General features: G+C 38.3%; 1 protein-coding gene across 14 annotated transcripts in view; it reads right to left on the bottom strand.

The window, feature by feature from the left end:
* SOX6 (SRY-box transcription factor 6) overlaps window positions 1-20825 on the bottom strand; it is a 530518-nt gene that overhangs the window by 125773 nt on the left and 383920 nt on the right. The gene's annotated exons all lie outside the window — the stretch shown is intronic.

Genomic DNA, 20825 nt, shown 5'->3' with positions numbered 1-20825 from the left:
GCCCTTGAAAGGCCAACTTTATTTACTCTTTCTCATTTATTTATTTGTGTCTTACCCTGAAATTATGTAGATTCATTTGTCTCTCACATTATACTAGGCCCATGTGCATTTTGAACATCTGCAAATAACTCAATGTTTTTTAAAAAATATTAACACAGTTAAATATTTCGTTAAATGAAACCAAAGTTCTTAAGATTTAAGACTATAGCATCTTGGCTCCCAATTAAACTAATATCCCTTGCCATACATACCTCACTGTAACCTATAAATTGCTTGTCTATCTAAGCCACTTTATAGCTTTAAGCACTATCATGTAGCCTGGTAATTATGGAGTGGTATTCAGAAAGCATTTCAGAATAAATCCCGCTATATCAAATTTCATTTGACCTTCATAAATGTATTGAAAAGCAAAAAATAAAAATTGAACTTTTAAAAAAATATACAAGCAGAAAATTCTTTATATCCTTTTTGGACTTTTTACTTGGCAAACAGCACTAGAGAGATGGGACCAATATACTCCTCTTAAAATTCATCACAGTTTTATTTCACTTGATCCTTGATTCATGGTAACATGGCATAAGAAAAGTGGATTGGATAGCATACTCTTTGAGGGGGGGCATATTCAGAAATAATGCAAAGATTTTGCTGATGATTCCAAGCAATGTAGGGTCTCTCTGAATAATAGATGGAATTAAAAAAACGATTGCTTTATAACCAGAAAATAATTTCATCCCCTTCTCCTCTTGCAAATGAGTGACATAAAGTTCTATCAAAAACTCAAAATAAACTTCAATCATTTGGGTTTTGTTTTAATTCCTAAAAAAAAAAAAAAAAAAACTACTGGTAAAAATCCATATGTTGACCTATGACACCGTTTAAACAGTGCCAAATTTTCTTGTCATATCCATGTTCCTCTCCCAACCTCTGATGCAGACCAGAAAGGCTACTGTGTATGTACTTCTAAGAGAGTTAATTTACCAACAACTCTTCTCTGGGGGAAAAGCCCTAAGATGTAGGTTAATAAAGGTCAAGCAAAATATAAACACTTTACAGTATTTTTCGGAATCCATTTCTCAGGAAAATCAACTTATAATAAAAAGGTCTTTGTGCAATTACTGCCATGGCACTGGGGCGTGAAAGAAACTAGCTTTGAGCAGCCATTTCTTTTATTTTAGCTGAGGTAAGCCTCACTCTTTACGTTAGCAACACATTTAACGTGGTTAAATTGAAGTTGATCCCCCTGTGCCCAGCATCAACGTTTTATAACACTACGGAGTTTGTTGCATGATGATCATTCTTACAGACTCCCTGAATAAACAAGCAAAAACAATGTCATTGTCTAAAGGTAGTAGGGAAAATACAGCATCTTGCAGGAATCGAATAAAATGTGTTTTACAATCACTTTGGATACTTTCATACTGGATGTTGAATCAAATTGATCCAGGGTCATTCACAACTCCTGGAACCTCAAATACTAAAGAGTTAGGTTGAAATAATACAATACAACATCCATATAGATCTGTTTTGTTTTCTTTTTGGTGTGGGTCACAACAGAAAGAAAAAAGAAGAAATTTACATTTAGTTGAGAAGAAAGAATAAATACGAAGTGGATGTTTCTGTTAGCAAGTGAAGTTTTTCCCCTCTGTTACGGACATCAAGAACATAAGTAAATGTCATGGAAGGGGTTGCTACCCCAAACCACTGCCTTGGTTTCCCCCAAGCCCATATCATCCAATGAAACTCATAGTGTGATATGCCTATCATGCTGTGCATGTCTCCATTCCTACTCCAGATTATTGGCTTCTGCTTTATATTGGAGTATACAGTAGTTTATTTAGGCTAAAATGCCAGAGAGAAGCTACCAACCTGGGAGAATCTTGATATTTTCAAAAATACTTGGGTTCCCTCTAAACTGTGATACCATGAAAGGAATGGTGGGGGCACTAAGGATCTAGTTCCCCTCTCTTGCCAATATGCTACATCATCTGGTGACAAAGGTTATGGAATAGGAACCGCTCTCTATAAACCAGTAACACAGTTGCATGTATACCAGACTTGTGAAGAGCAATCAGAAGGTTTGAGAGAAGAAGGCATAGATATAAAGACCACAAAAACCTAAGAGGGGATTATCGGTCTGAAGTTGCCCCAAACCTTCATATTCTGTGGGCAAATGAAATTATGTGGAAGCAGATTATTCCCAAATCCCATAATGTCTGGGCACTATGGCATAATGGAAACCAGGGAAGCCCCTATGCTCCCTTTTTGTGAAGTCAAAAATAAATTAAACACGAAAGACAGAGGTATAAACTGTGTAGGAGAGATAGAAAGGTTTCTGCATCAGACCAAAAGTATAAGGTATCAGCTAGGCAGTGCCAGTTTAGGAGTCAAACATGATACATTCTACCCATTTTTTAAAATGGAGATGGGAGATTTGAGCCAGGAAATTGGCACTCTCTCTGAGTATGCTTGAAACAAACTTGGTAGGCACAGCCCCTAGTGATTTAAGCTAGTTGAGTTAGGGGAAAGAGGATAGGCAGCTTCATCAAATCATACATATTCCCAAAAGGTTAATTGCGTCTCTGCTCCTTGGGTCTTTTCGAAAATCAAGACACCAGCAGAAGCCAAATAAAGACACTCTTTTCTTCCTATTCATAAAAGCAATGCATTGTTGCACCAACATCTCTTTCTTTTTGTCTCCTCTGCTAACTTGATGATGATGCCTTTTTATTTTTGCCATCTGCCCTGGAGCTTCATTAAAGATACATGAATGGACTAACTGGCCTGATATCTTGTGAGGAACAGGTGCTATTGTTTGTCCCTGAAGACCTGCACTAAAGATCTGACTCTGAATACTTGAGAAAGAGCATCTGCAGCAGTCAGTCAGAGAGGAACTTGGCAAAGACCTTGCTATGTGCTAATGTGCAAACAGAGTGACACTCAAGGGGACTCATTTTCTCTTTCATGAAGATTTAACTTTTTCCCTTACATGATTGGAAATAAGTACAGAAATCTTAATAATCCTCTTTGTTTAATGCCTGTCAATGAGCTACAGATGCAAAACTATGAGAAGTCCCAAATTTATTCCCTGTAAAATACAGATTGAATAAAGACGATTGAACATTGTACTCCTAATGTATATAACACATTTTCAAATAAAGTAATAGCAACTGGGGGGAATCATCAGGCTGTTAAGTTTTGATTGTCTATTTCTGGTATTGCCTCAGTTTTCTGTTTTATTCTTGATAAATTGCTTTGGAATTACTGCACGAAGTTATGTCTGTATGATTGCTTTAATTGGGTTACACAGTTTGATATAAGGTACTCTTTGTATGAAAGTAGAACAGTGGGATCATCATCACCAGCACCACCCCATTGGTATTTGAAGTAAGAATGGAATAAGTTATTTGAAATATTGAAAGCTACATGATGTTATCAGGAACACTTTATAAGGTGTTACTACTTCTATATAAAACATTTCTCAGGACTAGTAGCAATGCTAGCTATTTATTTATTTATTTATTATTACATTTTTATACTGTCCAATAGTCAAGGCTCTCTGAGCAGTGCACACTTGAAACTATAAAATACAAGTATTCAAATAAATTTTAAACTTTAAAAGTTAAAAATGCCATATAAAATCAAATTAAGTTACAGTCCAGGGAAGGCCTGTGTGAAAAGATATGTTTTCAGGAGACATTTAAAGGATGTTACATTTCCCACCCAAATCGCACAAGGGAGGGTTTTCCAGATGAGGGGTGCCGCTACAGAGAAGGCCCACCATCGAGGCTTTTTATGGCAACAGTCCGTTCGTTTTGGAATGGCCAGCAAGATCATTGCTACCAATGCAACAACAGATTCAATAAGCAGGTTGATGCTTTGACATGAAATGATACGGGAGTGTTTTAGTCACTCATCTATTGCAAAGTCAATTATGTTTTCTCCTGTACAAACACTGAAGAGGAGGAGGAATGGCAGAACTCTTTCAGGGAGATTTGATATAAATCACTTTCCTCAACGTGGTGCATTCAAGATGTGTTGGACTACACAGCCATCCTGGCTGGAGATGATGGAAGTTGCAGTCCAACACATCTGGTGGAAACCAGGTAGGGGAAGGCTAGTATGCAAGAATAACAGTGGCTGATCTGTGACCAAAATTAAATGAACAGCAGCAACAACAAAAATAGTTAGCCCCCCACATTTTCTTCTTTTTATACTCTGAACAGGACCTTTGTGCACTGAAGGCAAAATAAGAACATAAGAAGAGCCATGCTGGATCAGACCAAGGGTCCATCTAGTCCAGCACTCTGTTCATACAGTGGCCAACCAGCCATCAGCCAGGAACCAACAAAGCAGGACATGGTGCAACAGCACCCTCCCACCCATGTTCCCCAGCAACTGGTGCACAAGATGGAAGAGGCCTTATTATTGCACTAGGCACAGAAAGTTATTGGTCTTTGTAGCTTTTGTCTATTTACTAACTACACTAGTGCAAATCTATTTTGACCAGTATTGCAATTAGGCAGTATGCATATCTGCCCAGCTCATCACTAGCATTTGGGAAGGCTTCCCATTCGACTATTCACAAATTCAGGCAAGGGGAGGGGGGACGTGGAATAGTTTCTGTGATGTTTCACTGTTTTATGCCATTTATCTGCTGTGTAAATGCTATTTAGACTTCATATGATAAGGCTGGCAAGTAGTTAATTCTGTTGGGAAGGGGAGTGAGTGAATGGAATGTTGGAGTGAATGCTGTTGGATTTGAGTGTGTGAGGGTAAATGACAGTTGAAGTCAGCTGGTAGTTAGAAGTTGGAGGGAGTTGTTGAGAGAATCAGGGTTAGTCTGCAGTAGAGGATAGATCAGTGTAGGGTCTGCTTTTTATTGTTTTGGGAATAAGAGGGAGCAAGAGGAGTGAAATTAGAAATTTAGAGAGTAGAGTAGGCAAGGATACAAGACCTCTTTATTGTAACAACTAAGTACGGAAACAAATGAAACCATAAGTTTGACAAACCACATGAACTTATTCTTGTTAAATAAAAGTTATTTTGTTTCACCCTGGATTGGATTCTTTAAGTACTTCAGGTAAGATACTGAGTTATATGATGGCAGCAGTAAAGTAGAAGGTGAATAAAAGATGCACAAAATGCCAAGCTGGTTGCTGTGGGACCAAAAAGGGGTCAGAGAATCACAGAACCAGTGGGGGAGTAAAAGGTGGTCACAGAAAGGAAAAATAATCCACAGAGTGAGCAGCCATATTCCGACTGCATGGTTCGGATCCTTTAAAGAGAAAGGTAAAAAGGAGTCTCAAGGTGAGCGGGTCGTGACAGTTTCATTTCAAGTTAGGCCAGGCTCAATTTAACCTGTATTCCATGCATCATCTTTATAATAGCATGCTAAATATATGTGTGCCTAAGGGGTCTATTTCTGTCTTCAAACCTTGCCTAGCTGGATGCAGCAGTCAGGCATTTTGATAGACAGCTTCCTGTTCCTCTGCTTTTTTTGACCACCTGAAAAGAAGTGGATGGCGTCCCACTCCACTACAAGGGCAGCATCCAGGTCCACTTATCTAACTGTACATGTGTTGCTCAGTGCCCTTAGCGGTTTTAATAGCAGGAAAGGAGCTGCAACTGTCCACTGAGTTAGCAAATATATATATATATAATTTCTTATACATTGCATATTAATGCCTTGATATTGTAAACTCAGTGGACAGGTATATGCTGCATCTATAAAGAACATGCATCTTTAAAAGTGTGCACAAGACAGAGAAAAAGCAGTATATCTATTCTCAAATTTTTCAATTCTAATTTATACCTCAGAGTAATATTTCCAAGTCTCTATTCAAGTAAGGCAGTAGGTTAAAAGATTTTCTAAATTTATTTTGAAATTTTCAAACAAGCGAATGGCTTTACTAGGTAAGAGTGCTAGATAGGATATGAAAAAATGTCAGAAAAGTGTATAGTCCCCTTTACTGAGGAGTACAACATAGTGGGTGTCCTTTAGTGAAAATATCACACATTTATAGAACTCCAGAGGACAAACACTACTGCTCTATATTGTCCCTGAATTTTGTATTTAATCTGGTAACCTTACTCTTTGCTTGCAATAACATATATAGGGTGTGGGGTAAAGAAAGTTGAATCCAGGCATTCTTATGTATCCATGGATCAAAGCCTATATAATTGATATGCAAATGATACACAAACACACACACACACACTGAATTTATAACACTAATTTCCTACATGTGGGGAAAGCCTTTAACAATTATATAGTATTATTAGCTCCAGTCCACAGTCCAGTTAGGATGTGTTACTTGTTCTTCTTCGGAGCCATTTTGAGCATAATATATAAAAAGGGACATACAAATAAACCCAATGATGATCATTAATATGCTCACAGGTTATGACAAATTCATGGTGAAGCAGTCCTCAGATACTGTCACAATGAGCCTAGTTCACCCACAATCCTATGATGAGATTGTACAATGCTGGTTCACACAAATGTATCACCTTTGTTTCTCTTTGTCTTGACATATACTTAATGCAAATCCATGTTTTACTACCTGCTTACTGTGGAGACCAATTTATATCTATACATTTAGTCTTATAATTCGAGGAAACACAAAATACATTTGAATGCTATTTTGTGATGTTAAAAGGATGAAAATGATTAATTAAATGACTTTAAACTGTATATGCTTTCAAGAAACAGTCACTAGGAGGGTAGGAGAATGTCTCAGCTATAAAAAAAATTAATAAAACATGTTATGCAAAAGTGAATTTATGGTTCATTTGAAATTAGAGATCTACCACCTTCTCAATCCATACAAATGCATAATCTTGTCAATTAAATATTATTGTTAAGGTCTAGTAGTATGTTAAAATCACTTTAAAGTGCAACTAAGGAAAATTCATGTGTGTTTATTACTCCTTATGGGTCTATTAGTGGGCATTTTATTCAGATTCGTGTTGTAAAATCTGCATAAACTCAGCATATTGTTATCCCCATGTGTGCATTTGTTTGGTTAAAGCATAACAGCAAATCTCAGTTACTACAACTTCTGAAAAAAGTCAAGAGAGCTAAAAGAGTCTCACTTTTTAATCAGATCCAAACACTTTATGACTATAGGAGTGAAGAGTTGACTATTATGCAAATGGACACAGCTTGTGGTCAGTCTGCCATGACAGAAAACAGAACAAGTCAATTAATTCAGATATTCCACAAGACTAGTGAAGATGTATATGTTTCTTATTTCCACTGCCTTATTTCTCCAGAAGAAGAGAAAGAGGAAATGTTCCATTAAGAGCTCACATTTAAACAGACTAGTTCTACATGTTAGTAATATCTACGTATGTAATGACAGGCCTTACTTTGGGTAACACTAAAGTCCCTAGTTGATATGAGCCATCCTAAAAAAGCTGGCTCTATCTTTACACATTTTCTTTAAATTCTTACTGAAGTTTGTGTTTTAAACAATGATCATTTAGTGTGAACTCACATAAAATACGTTTGTATTTTATAGCATTACATATGTAACTTGACATGGTTTTCTCCATCACAACTCAAGACCTCGCCTTGAATCTCTACCAACAGCTCTGGGGAAAGTTTGTGTGTGGGTGTAATTATATTTATGTAACATAAAGGAAAATCTCCTATATATCAGTAAAACAAATACTTTAGTCCTAAACTTATTTAGTCAAGCCCATTGTAATAAATAATTATAATAAAATGCATTTAAATAAGCATATTCTGCATTAATATGTACGTTACTGGATTGACAAAGGAATGTCCTCTGTGTCTTCCTACCATGTGCCACTCCAGTAACATCTACAGAATGGAACCACACAGATGGAGCAAATTATGTGGTTCTTATCCCCATACCTCTTATTTATTTATTTATTTATTACACTTATATACCGCTCCCATAGCTAGGGCTCTCTGGGCGGTTTACAGAAATTCTCAAATTGAGATAAAAACACGTATACAAAATTTAAAATTCTAAAACACAGAACGTACACACATAAAGCATTAAAAACCGATTAAAAACTAAACATGTGGGTAATTAGGATGTGCAAAATGCAGCAGCCAGATTGATTTCGGGAACCAGAAGGTTTGACCATATAACACCTGCTCTGGTCCGCTCGCACTGGCTGCCTGTATGTTTGCGAGCCCAATTCAAGGTGCTGGTTTTGACCTATAAAGCCTTACACGGCTTGGGACCACAATACCTGACGGAACGCCTCTCCCGACGTGAATATACCCGGTCACTACGTTCAACATCTAAGGTCCTCCTCCGCGTGCCTACTCCGAGAGAGGCTCGGAGTGTGGCAACGAGGGATAGGGCCTTTTCGGTGGTGGCCCCCAGACTGTGGAAAGATCTCCCTGACGAGGCTTGCTGCTGAGAGGTCGAGGAGAATCAACAGAGTCACACTCCCTCTCCTGTCTTTCTCCCGACATAGGTCATCATACAGGGCGACCAAGGCTGTTTCCGTGCCAAAACCAGGCTTGAAGCCCAACTGAAATGGATCCAGATAATCAGTCTCATCCAAGAGTGTCTGGAGCTGGCCCGCAACCACCTGCTCAAGGACCTTGCCCAGGAATGGAACATTTGCTACCGGCCTGTAGTTACTAAGGTTTTCCAGGTCCAAGGAAGTTTTCTTCAGGAGTGGTCTCACTACCGCCTCTTTCAGACGGTCTGGGACCATTCCCTCTTGCAGAGAGGCATTAATCACCTCCTTGGCCCAGCCGGCTGTTCCATCCCTGCTAGGTTTTATTAGCCAAGAGGGGCAAGGATCCAGTACAGAGGTGGTCGCGCGGATCTGTCCAAGCACCTTGTCCACATCCTCAAGCTGTACCAACTGAAACTCATCCAAGATTACAGGACAAGCCTGCGCTCTGGACACCTCACTAGATTCAACTGCTATAACACTGGAGTCTAAGTCCCGACGGATGTCAGAGATTTTGTCCTGGAAGTGCCTGGCAAATTCATTACAGCGGTCCTCAGAGAGTTCTACAATGTCCTTGGGGCCAGCATCTAATAGCCCCCGAACAACTCTGAAAAGTTCCGCTGGGCAGCAAATTGATGATGTAATAGTGGCCGCAATATATTGTTTTTTTGCTGCCCTTGCTGCCTTTGAATATGTTGTATTATATGCACCTCTTCTCTTGGGGCCTACTGTTCTGGGAAAAAGTCATTCAGATTATTTATATGATTTCTTCCGCTAGACACTATTGGATTGCTTAGGAGATCAAGCCAAGCAGAAGTACCCCCACAACATGTAAATTGTTCTATTATTATTATTATTATTATTATTATTGAAATCAGTGGGACATACTGCCAAATAAATGCATTTGAGAACATGGTGCTGGTATATCTTTCTCTAAAATATTGGTCCCCAAACAATTACACCATTCTTCAAAGAGAAACAAGACTTATTGCACCTATAACAGTATAATAACATTACCATCAAACCTTTCCTGCAATATAGTGCTATGTAAATAAATAGGAAATTATTTTCATAGTGCTCACGTGACTAATATTTTTGTCATGTGTTGTCATGCGAAATTAAGACTCAATATTGCACTTTCCTAAATCACACAAGGTGATCAACACCTGTACAAGCTCAGGCTGTAATCCTATACCCACTTTCCTGTGAGTAAACCCCAATGAACTCAATTTGGCTTGCTTTTGAGTAGACATGTAGGATTGCACTGTGAGTATTCTAGACCTAACTATGGTAGAAACCACTGAAGTGAAAGACAGGGGAGCACAAACTAGTGATAGAAAGTTATACTAGCATTTAAAGGACCCTATGTCCCAAGGCAAATGTTCAAGTTATTTGAGGGGAGCTGTAGACATAACTAGGAAGTAAGAAAACAATTGGTTTTACATCCCAGGAAAGAGAACGGAAGATGACTCAGGACTCATTCATACAACACTATTTAGCTTCTTTTCCATTGTAGTATCACTGATGAATGCACAGATTAAATACGGCCATAAAGGAGGTATTTAAATGGTCCCTGCTCGAGTGTGTCACTGCAAACGTTTCAAACAGATATTGATCTGAACTGTCTGTGACATGCCTGCAGATGTATATAATAGTGTATGCTGTGCCTGCAACATTACGTGCAGAACCCTTCCATACCATATCACTTTTGGTTGAAGCAGTACAATTGTCCAATGACTTGTAGTCCTAGTTCTTCCTATCCACTAGTGGAAATGGACAGCTGTGCCCACAGAATCTGTGATATCCAGAGAATCATTTCTGGCTTTTAAATAGACTTTGCAATTCTGTTCTCATAATGGGGCCTATGCTGACATACCACCTTTTACAAAGTCATTGACAGTTTCTCCTGATATCCACTCTAGAATCAAACTCACAATACTTTGCTCCTATTCATTTTCATTGGCTTGCCCAAACAGTAATAAAGACATAGTTCCTATGCAATGCAACTAACTGTATTCTGACTTTAGTTTCCATGATGAAATGCATAGTCACATGTATATAGAATTATTTGTCAGTAACAATGAACCTTTGTCTAGCTGTGACTATTTCCCCACTACTACAGCCAGGCCTTATCTGCTCAGGAAATGCCTGTTTTAACTGACAGGTAGGAGATTAAATCTACAGCTGCTGAAACACAATCTCCACTGTTAGATAGGCTTTCATTGAAAAGCACTACAAACACATAATTTGTTTATGTTGTACTAGCAATCTTTGACAAAGCAGAATGTCTAGCTGAGACAAATGTGGTTAAACCCATTTATTGTATTATTTCTGCTACACAGAGCAAGCTCTTAAAACATAGAAAACTAGTCAAGGCACAAAGCTCTAGCTGTCTAAAGAAATCAAGAATAGATGACTTCTTGTTACACAAGCCCCCTTTACACAGTAAAGCATGCTCTCTCCTGGAAATTATCCATTGCGATTTATTTATTTTAATGCACAAGGTTCAACGATACTTATGTGTGCAGGCTGTGAGATATATTTGCTTTGTTTTAATAGTAGAAAAAGTTAGTTGCTATCTTCATAACAGAATTTAAAAAATCACATCCACCTCATGCATTTATTTATTTATTTATTTAGAAGTTAATAGATGCACCATGTCTTTGCATACATATATCCTGATCCAGGGAACTGTGAGTGCAGCAGACATTCAATACTCACTGCCGCAAAGACAGCTATGTAGAAACAGGTTACTATGTAGGAATCTGAATGGTCTGAAATCCACGTAATTCCACCATGCTCATTCAGAAGCCAGTTTCTCTTCACTGATTATTACTTTTCTTAGAATGTGAAAACGCCATTTTACTTTTTCAATGCTGTTCAAAGGACGCTGTTGCCCTCTAACTACGTGCAAGTTTAACTAGCAGGAATGACCACAGGAATGACCACTAGCACACCGGGAAACTAGCACTTGCTATAGCAACCTCAAATTAATGGAACAGAACAAGCTAGCAAAGCTCCACTGACCCCACCCATTTCCAGAAATACTAGTTTGAACTAGCACAACCTGATAAGTGCTGGCAGACTGTCAGCATTGAATACTGCCCTCGGAGGATAACTCTACCAATGGCTACTAGTCATGATGGCTTTATATTACCTTTACTATCACAGGCAATATGCCTCTGTACACAAGTTGCTTGGGAACACAAATAAGCATTCATATCCTACTGTGAGCTTCCCCAAGGCATGATTGGCCACTGTGTGGACAGAATGCTAGCCTAGATAGGCCTTTGGTCTGATCCAACATAGCAATGCTTATGTTTTAATGCTCATTGTATGCAAGAAATATCCACAACTGTTTGCACAAAGAGTTCTGTGTATGTAACAGAGTCTCACACAGCTTTGGATAAAGTTATCAAGCTAAAAAGCCAAAGTAAGTGTCATTAACTATTTATTTATTTATTTATTACATTTTTATACCGCCCAATAGCCGAAGCTCTCTGGGCGGTTCACAAAAATTAAAACCACAATAAAACAACCAACAGGTTAAAAACACAATTACAAAATACAGTATAAAAAGCACAACCAGGATAAAACCACGCAGCAAAATTTATATAAGATTAAAATACAGAGTTAAAACAGTAAAATTTAAATTTAAGTTAAAATTAAGTGTTAAAATACTGAGTGAATAAAAAGGTCTTCAGCTGGCGACAAAAGGAGTACAGTGTAGGCACCAGGGAGCATCCAAGTAGTGCTTTTCAAAGACTTTATCCCTTGAACAATCTTAGAATTATCTATATATTCCATGCTCAATATGCAATGATGCCCATGTCCTGGCCCAAATTAACTTTCCTGAAGTTAGGCACACGTGTGCTTATAGGGAACACATTCACTAACAAAGACCTCTCCTTCTCTTTCAACCTGAAAATCACATATATGTTTGCCGGGGTGGGGGGACCCAGTTGGCAAACAGAAGAATTGTCACTAAAAGAGCAGTGGATAATAGAGAGGCATGAAAATTGAGAAAAGCAAATGAAGTATGTACAGCTAAAATTTGAATGTTTCATCATTCCTCTTCCTCCTGTATCACTACATGGCCAAGTCTTACCATCTTCCGTCTATCCATTTTTTAATAATTATTTTTAATTTAATCTTATTTGTAATATTCACCATTGGATTGGAAAGCTAGCACAGGAGCTGCCACTCACAATGCTGCATTTGGCATAAACATTTTTTTAAAGAATGTAATAAATGGGCTGAATCCATGGGGAATCCCTCAAACAGCATGGATAATGAGGGGAATCCATAACAGACATAAACAAACCCAGAACGATGTCTGTGGCCAGTATCATTATGTAAGATATATCGGCATATATTTGAACGTTCAGCTTCAAACTCGGTGTCTATTACATTGATTCAATCACAGTGTGGGGTTCAGATAACAAACAAACCTTGTCTTTGGGGGTGGGGGGGGAATATATCTAGGACTAGAGCTGAACATTACGCCCCAGTCACTTAAACCTTGTGGTAAGGCAATGCAAGTTCCACTCTGCACACTTCATTAAAGCTGGACTGTATGGAAAATAAGACATCCATGCTTAGCAGTAAACAAATCCTTTTCCCTGCACCTTCTTCCTAGTTTCAGAATCACAACTTTCAAAGCTGTATTCCAGTCCTATCCGCAAAGGGCACTCGGGAAGAGTTCACATTAACAATTAGAGACCCATTTCAGTCTAAGGGCTTTGGCACACACCTTCCCATGTTTTTTAAGCATGATACTCATATCTTCTGAATGGATGCAACAATAACACTAGCAAATCTTTTCGGTAATTATTAATTTCACTGTAGAACAGATTTCATTGCTATGCTTGGCTTGTTAAAAATGCATTTTGCTCACCTCAGGGTACAGCATTAGCCTGTGTATTTGCTCCTTCCAATTTTTTTTCTTCCCCAGGTTTTGTTTAAAAATTCTACTTAAGCTGGGATATTAATCACTGCTCAGAGGTTGAAGAATCTGCAGATGAGGTGCTATCCCTCCCCCCTTTTCTCCAAAGTAGGAACCAGTTAGTACTGGCAGATTTAACTTATATGTGTGTAAAGAGTTATTAGTAAGATAGAAAGAAAGAAAGAAAGAGAAAGTTAATTAAGAGAACAAGAATGAGGGCTAGCCCGGAGGTATGATCACTGAAGTGTGCTGTCAGGTTGCAAATCACATTTCTAGTCCTGGGTTCCCTAGGCTAGAAAGGGATGGAAATAAATAGGCATGATGTTCAGCCCTATTCAGACTATTTTGAGCCAGCAAACTAGAGTGTGAAATGCCAGGCATAGCAATATCCAGAAAGGCCTATTTCCAATGTTTTGGCAATACAAAACAGAAATACAGCATTCCTTAGAGTTATTATAAACACCTTTAATAATTTACATTCCTGAAAGTTCTTCCTCCACACGTAGATTCTGCACAGGCAGATACCGCAAGTGGCACCTCTCCCACTTATCAACATGAGGCACAATCCATCAGAAAACCAACAATATCATGCTCTGGCACAGCTCCTATTCATTTCAATTGGGAATGTATGTGTGGCGCCGGGGTGCGGGGGTACATTATTTATTTATTTATTTATTTATTACATTTTTATATCGCCCAATAGCCGAAGCTCTCTGGGCGGTTCAAAAAAACCGCATTCCACATTGTGTTGGATCCATCCTGACATAGTCAAATTTAGAAGTAGACCCATTGAAATCAACTGCCACTATTACTTTTTAAAAAATTCTATGTGCATTGAAATAAAATGCTTTGACATGTTCTTTTAATTACATATATATATATATATATGTGTGTGTGTGTGTGTGTGTGTGTGTGTGTGTTTTATTGTTTTATGATTTTATGAATCACCTTCAAAAGGCTTTTTTGCCATAAAAGTGGTTATAAAATATTTAAATAAATAAAATTGCCGTGTTGAATCAACTGAAAAGGTCCATCTTATTCAACACTCTTCTCAAATGTGGCTGCCAGATGCTGTGGAAAGTTCAGAAGCAAATTCATTATGGATGGGAGAAGAGAAGCCAGTCCTTAGTTTCCATGCCCTATTATAGCAGTCATAACTTTTACCATGGTGCTCCTTGCTGTACACTAAAGAGCTTTTTCCTCTCCATTTGTAAAGCTACTTCCCTGACTACCTTCAAATTGCTCCTCAAAACTCAAAGGCATCTCTGGCCATGACTCTACTGGAAAGGCAGCCTCACCCATGCTTTCTGTCTTTCCCCTATCCTATCCTTTCCATTCCATTTTTAAACTTTCACTTTCCTGCAGGGAGCTATGTCATTTTGATGCAAAGCACTCTATGAAAAGTCTGTGTCTGTTGTATTTACTGTTCAGTGCCTAATAAACTATTGTTGTAAATGGTAAGTAATAAAAAATATCAGTAGAGTGAAGGGAATAAAACAAACATAGGAGGAGGAGGAAAATCAGGCAATGGGCAAACAGACTTGGCAAAGGAAAGGAGGAGAAATGATAGAACCAGAGGTCAGAAGTATAAAAGGATCATTTCGTACATTATAATTAATAATAATCATTTTATTATCATTTTCATACCATTCCTTCAAAGAGCTTAGGGTGGTGTATCCACAATTGCCCTGTGAATTTGTTGTGAGGATAAACGTTTTTGTGTTAAATTTTGTTATTTAATTTGGTTTAGTTTTTTCTGTTTTGTTAGGGCTAAAAGTAGCATAAAATGGTTTTATAAATTTATAAAACAAATTAACACACAAAGAAGTAGTGACTCCAAGTTGGGGGGGGGGGAATTCCAAACAACTCAACTAAAAGAAACCTTGTTAAGCTGTCATACCCTCTTCTACTTTAGTGTCTCCATGATCTATTAAAATATTCAGATCTAGGGGGTAAATTTGTTCTTTGGAGAAAGCAAGCAAGAAGTTACATTATTCTGAAAGGCAAAAAAGACAGAGAGAACAACTTAATCCTGTTTCTGGAAGATTTGTTAAAACTTTTCATGCATCCAAATTTAGCTTGTACACTCCTCAGGGCTGTGTCATAATTTCTCCTTTTCCCTTCACTGCATGTCAAGGTTGTTGAGTGCTGATGACACAGATCACTGCTGGGGCTCCTTCAAAGCTGTGCGATTCATCCAGCTGCACTGCCTCCTTACTGCATTCCCATGAAGTCATTGCTTGAGTTGTTGCTTTGGACAATCAAACTCATATCAGCATTTAGCCATATTCCAGAAAGAACAACTTCATAAAATAGATCCTTATGATGCACACAGTGAACCCACCCCATGGCCAAACAGCAGGAGGAAAAAATGATGTCTAATCCTCCAAGAAGATTAATATTCAAATTTGCTTAGCCAATTTGAGAAATGCTGTTTGCCATATACCCATAAAATCATCTGCCCATCACACACACACACACACTGTGTTCATGAGCATAAATGATACAACAACAAAAGAAGTGATAGTCAGATCATGATATGGCAGCTTTGAAAGCATTATTATCTGGCATGGGAGTGGAAAGAAAGTGAGTTGGATCCAGACTTGACCCTCCATGAACAGAAGGGCTCCTTCCATTCCCAGAAAGAACTAGGACCCAGTAAAGAGGGCAGGACAACATTTTTCATCAGTTCATCCTTTGTCTTGCAGCCCACAGTGCCAACTCCCATGCTGTTCCAGAGGATCCCCTAACATTCTGGAGCAGATTTTCAAGGGCCTGCAGGGAAGAGGAAGCGGTGAAAATGCCCTTCCATCAACAGAAACATTGACTTTTCAGACTTCCAGTCTGTGCACCTCTAAATTCAAGCCAGTGCCATTTGATGTGTGGATTTGCTTAGTGAATTATCTTGCTTGAATCTCAGAGTTGTATATCTCTATAGACACAGCTAACAAATAAGATAGGAGAAAAGGGGTGGGTGTAACGCCTACCAAAATCAAATTCACTGAATTTTCATTTAGTGGCTTATAAAACTATTTTTAATAATAATAGTGTTCTCAGAAATATGTACATCATCGGACCACTGCTGCATCTGTATAAACATCCCAGAATTGATATGAAGCCCTTCTTTCTAACTGCTTGCTCTAGGTCTTGTCTCCTGGAATTTATTCATAAGAATGTAAAAGCAGCCATGCTGGATCAGTCTAGTCCAGCATTGTATTGGCATAGTGGCCAACCAGATGCCCATGGGAAGTCCACAAGCAGGACATGAGTAGATAACATAGGGGGCATCTAGCACAACCCTAATAGCATTACTGTATTTCTTCGATTCCAAGACACACTTTTCCCCCCATATAAACATCTCTAAAAATGGGGTGCGTCTTAGAATCGTGGGTGCATTTATTATTTGTTAGAATCAAAGCTTTTTTTCTGTTGGTGGTACTGAAATTAGTGCGCGTCTTACAATCGATGGCATCTTAGAATTGAAGAAATACGGTAAGTACACAACAGGATTCCCCAGAAAACATGTCAAACCATCTAATACTATTGCCAGTTATGCTAGTGAAACATAATTTATGTTAGTGCTTGTGGATACTGCCCTCTCTCTGTGTCTCTCTCTTCCTCTCTCTCTCTCTCTCTCTCTCTCTCTCTATTTGTAGATGTAAATATAAATATGTAATTCTATACCAAATGCTCTGAGTAAAGGAAACAATTCAACTTGTTGACTACTTAAAATAAATTTGGCGGTGTGTTTTATGGCAATCAAGTTCTTTCAGTCAGACCACCCAAACCAAAAGAAAAAAGAAAAAACTCTACATTGTTTGCTATAATCTGGAAAGAAATTTAGGGTATATTCACGTCTTTCTGTGTTTTCCAGCTAGATTAAGCTGTTGTCTTCACAATTGCCTCCCAGCTGCTGTGACTCGCAAAAACAACAGACCCAGCTCTGTTGTCTGCAGAAAGCCTGGATTGTTATGAGTAACTTTATTGCAGGCACATGAGTGTGTTAAGACTTTAAAACACGCTCAAATGTCATGTGCACACCCAGTGACGGGCAAGAATAATTATGAAAAAACAAGAATTCTATGTCTATGAAACAGTGTCAGACAAAATGGGCCATTCATTGTGTCCCTTTGGGAATAGTCAAACTCTCCAGCCAGAAAACAAAAAGGGCACTTTTTTTCTGCTGTAGGCTGAATGCTTAGCTTTGCCATCTGAGTCCTAAGAAAACATGGGCCCCCTTGCTAAATACTGGCTGGCTTGCTCACAGTGAAATGTATTAATGCCCCCCTTTTACCAGCAGCCCCCTCTGTGTAGACTGCGGCCAATGTAAAGTCAATGCAAAGACAAAACAGTTTGCCTAATAATTTCTTTTCTTTTCTTTCCTTTTTCTTTTTTTTAAAAAGGAACAACCTTCCATTCCAGAACAGTCTGAAAATCTCTCCGACAGAGGTTTTATTCTAAGGCAGATCTCCCCTCTCCTTGTGCATTTTACTGTAGCTACTGTTAATGCTTTTAGCAGGTAATAACAGCTGCCGGCTGCTACACTTGAGATTCTCAAGGATGTATAAGAAGCTACTAAAGAGTAGGAATGTGTGCAGTTGTTAAAGGTCATTATCTACTTCATAGGGGGAAAAAACCTCAATTCATTACTCTCCCATTTTCAAATTCCAATGCTTGTAAAGTGCCACGATGTGCCTCTTTGTCACACACAAGACGATATGCACGGGTTTCCCCTAATGCTTGAGGTCACATGTGATTTTTTTTTAAAAAAATATCCAACCTGTCTGGTCTTATTTTTCTTCTTTCCCATTCCACAACTGCCTTTATGATTTTGGGAACCAGGGACACCAAGTGGAAAATGTTGCTTTACAGTTGGACTCTGAGATGACAAATTTCCAAGCGGGCTCCTGCACTTCACAGGTTAGTTTTACTAAATGTCTCAAAATTAGTCCAAAAGCACAATTTCTTTCAAGGCACAATCAAGATTCTGGTACTTATCTCTAAAGCTCAAAATGGCTTGGGACCAGGATATCTGATAGATTGCCTTATCACATATGAACCTGCCCATAGTTTAAGCTCCTCGGAGGCCCTCCTGTATGTCCCACCACCAAGAGAAGCTAGGTTGGTAGGAACACAAGGCAAGGCCTTCTCAATGGCAGCACCCTGCCTGTGGGACTCTCTCACAAAGGAAGTTAGATCGGCCTCTTCCTTGTTCAGTTTTAGGTGACCAGTTAAAAAAAATACTTGTTTCACATGACTCATAGTATTTAAAATGTATTGGCTCTGAACAGTATTTTAAAGATTTTCTCCTGCTCTTAATTCTGCTGCTTCAACTTTTTACAAATATTCTTTGAAGTTTTAAAAAACTGTTTTTTGTTTTAATTGTAAGTCACTTTGGAAACCCTACCTGGGGCAAAAGACGTTTATGAATAATTACAAAAACAAAACTTAAAACCAAAAAAATGTAGTACACAAAATACACCAGGGCATCAACGATGTTTCATTTGATCAAGTGAAGGGCTTATGTGCTTGGTTTCTAAGATCTAAAATAAGTGAACTCTTCGTATTATAATCTTTCTTTAAAAAAAACACCATTAACTTATAAGCAATATTTAAGAATACTTGTTTTAGCATGAATCCTCCAAGTCAAAATCTGCACTTTAAAATAGGAATCAAGCTCAAGCGTCAGCTCATACCAAAAGGTGAAGAAGGTCGCCCCTGCAGAGCCATTACCTGGGCTAAGAATGCCCAGGCACAGTGATTTGCAGAGGGAAAGCGAAGTGTTTTCCACTGGCAGAGAAAATTCTAAATGCCAGAAGAGGTCCTAAAAGGGGGGGTGGCAGACTGGTTCTCTTGTAAGTCCCTTTTGGTGAGGTTTATGTAGAGGGAGATGGCTGGAGTCACAGTCAGAACTGGGACAGCAAGGGTACATTTCACAAAAATAGTTTAAGGAAAAGGCAGTATTGATTCTTTAGTGCAGGATGCTGATTTCATCAGTGTTTAACCCATCTGTTTGCATGCAACACTCATCTGGGGGATCTGCTGCACTAGGAAACCAGATCAGAAGGATCTGTACTGAGTGATGACTACAGTTTTGCTTCAATATGATGAAAATCAGGTCCAAATGCAAGTGTCAATAAAAGCCAGCATAATTGCACTTCTTACCATGGATCTGTTCTTTTTGTACTTTTTGATGCACATATTTCCTTATTATTGTTATTGTTATTGTTATTGTTATTAGTTTACGGACATGAGAAAATACAGCCAAGATCAGTTCAGCTGCCTGAGAATATCAACATCATACTGGTCATGAGACACCTATCATGAATTCTGCTGCTTTGAATCAGCAGTGCCATAGGTGATCCAAATTACTTTCAGTGCAAATACATTCATGGATAATTCTTATGGCCACAACTATATATCTTAAATATTAAAGCATTTATAGGCAGTCACTTTACAATGTGCTATGGTTTATCCTGCTAAGTTTTGTGATTGCTTTATATCATGCAACATAAATTCAACAGCACATCCATGTTTTCCCTAACTAGTCAGTTGTATGCCCTGTAGAACACATACTACATGTCACTGCATATGCCTCTGAAAATGTTTCCTGTGTCTAATCAGAGCTTATATACACAATGTTTGCACACATTTACCATTGTTTAACTTGGCTGAATTATAGAGAATTACAAGGAAAGTGAGATCCACTGAATCTAGCATCCCTGTTTGCTTTATTGCATACCAAGTTAAATGCAAGCACACCACCTTAAGTAGATCTGTGGATCATGACCTACAATGATTCTGACCCCTCTTCCTTAAGATCCAAGAAAGAGAGTCATTTTCAAGAGATTTACAAACATGCTCACAACCAGTTAGAAAATTCAGGGCTGTCTTCAGATCCAAGAAGCACTGAGCCATCCGATTAGGCATGAATTTGTTTTAACAATCCAACAACATCACCATTTCTCATTCATCCACTTAGCTTAATTTTCCTACCATCACTTTCATTGCTGAGGTTGTCTCTATTAAGCCATTTTTTGTGCATCATTAACTTTTAACCAGGCATCGATAGCTTTATTGTTTAAATTGCGTATGACTTTATTTAACGTCAGCATTTCTTCTGGCTCCTGACAAGAAGTCACATTTTATAACTAATTAAATTGATCCCTGGGAAGCAAAAGCCACTAAACGGAATTATTCGTACCCAAGTGTCAATATATTAAATCAAAGGGCTAATGAGTTGGGTCACTGCTTCTTTTATCTGAAGGCAATAGAAGAATGGGATACATATCATCCTCTATTTTCTGCTTTAACAATCAATTTTATCTCAACCAAAAAGACATCTAATTAATAAATTTGGACCTAGCAGTAAATAATACATTTTTGTTCTATTTTAGAAGCACTATACATTCAAAGTTTGCATTAAGCAGAG

Source organism: Elgaria multicarinata, chromosome 2 (genome assembly GCF_023053635.1).
Source record: "Elgaria multicarinata webbii isolate HBS135686 ecotype San Diego chromosome 2, rElgMul1.1.pri, whole genome shotgun sequence".
Lineage (NCBI taxonomy): Eukaryota > Metazoa > Chordata > Lepidosauria > Squamata > Anguidae > Elgaria > Elgaria multicarinata.
Note: the sequence above shows the minus strand (reverse complement) of the source record. Positions and strands in the feature narration are given on the sequence as shown.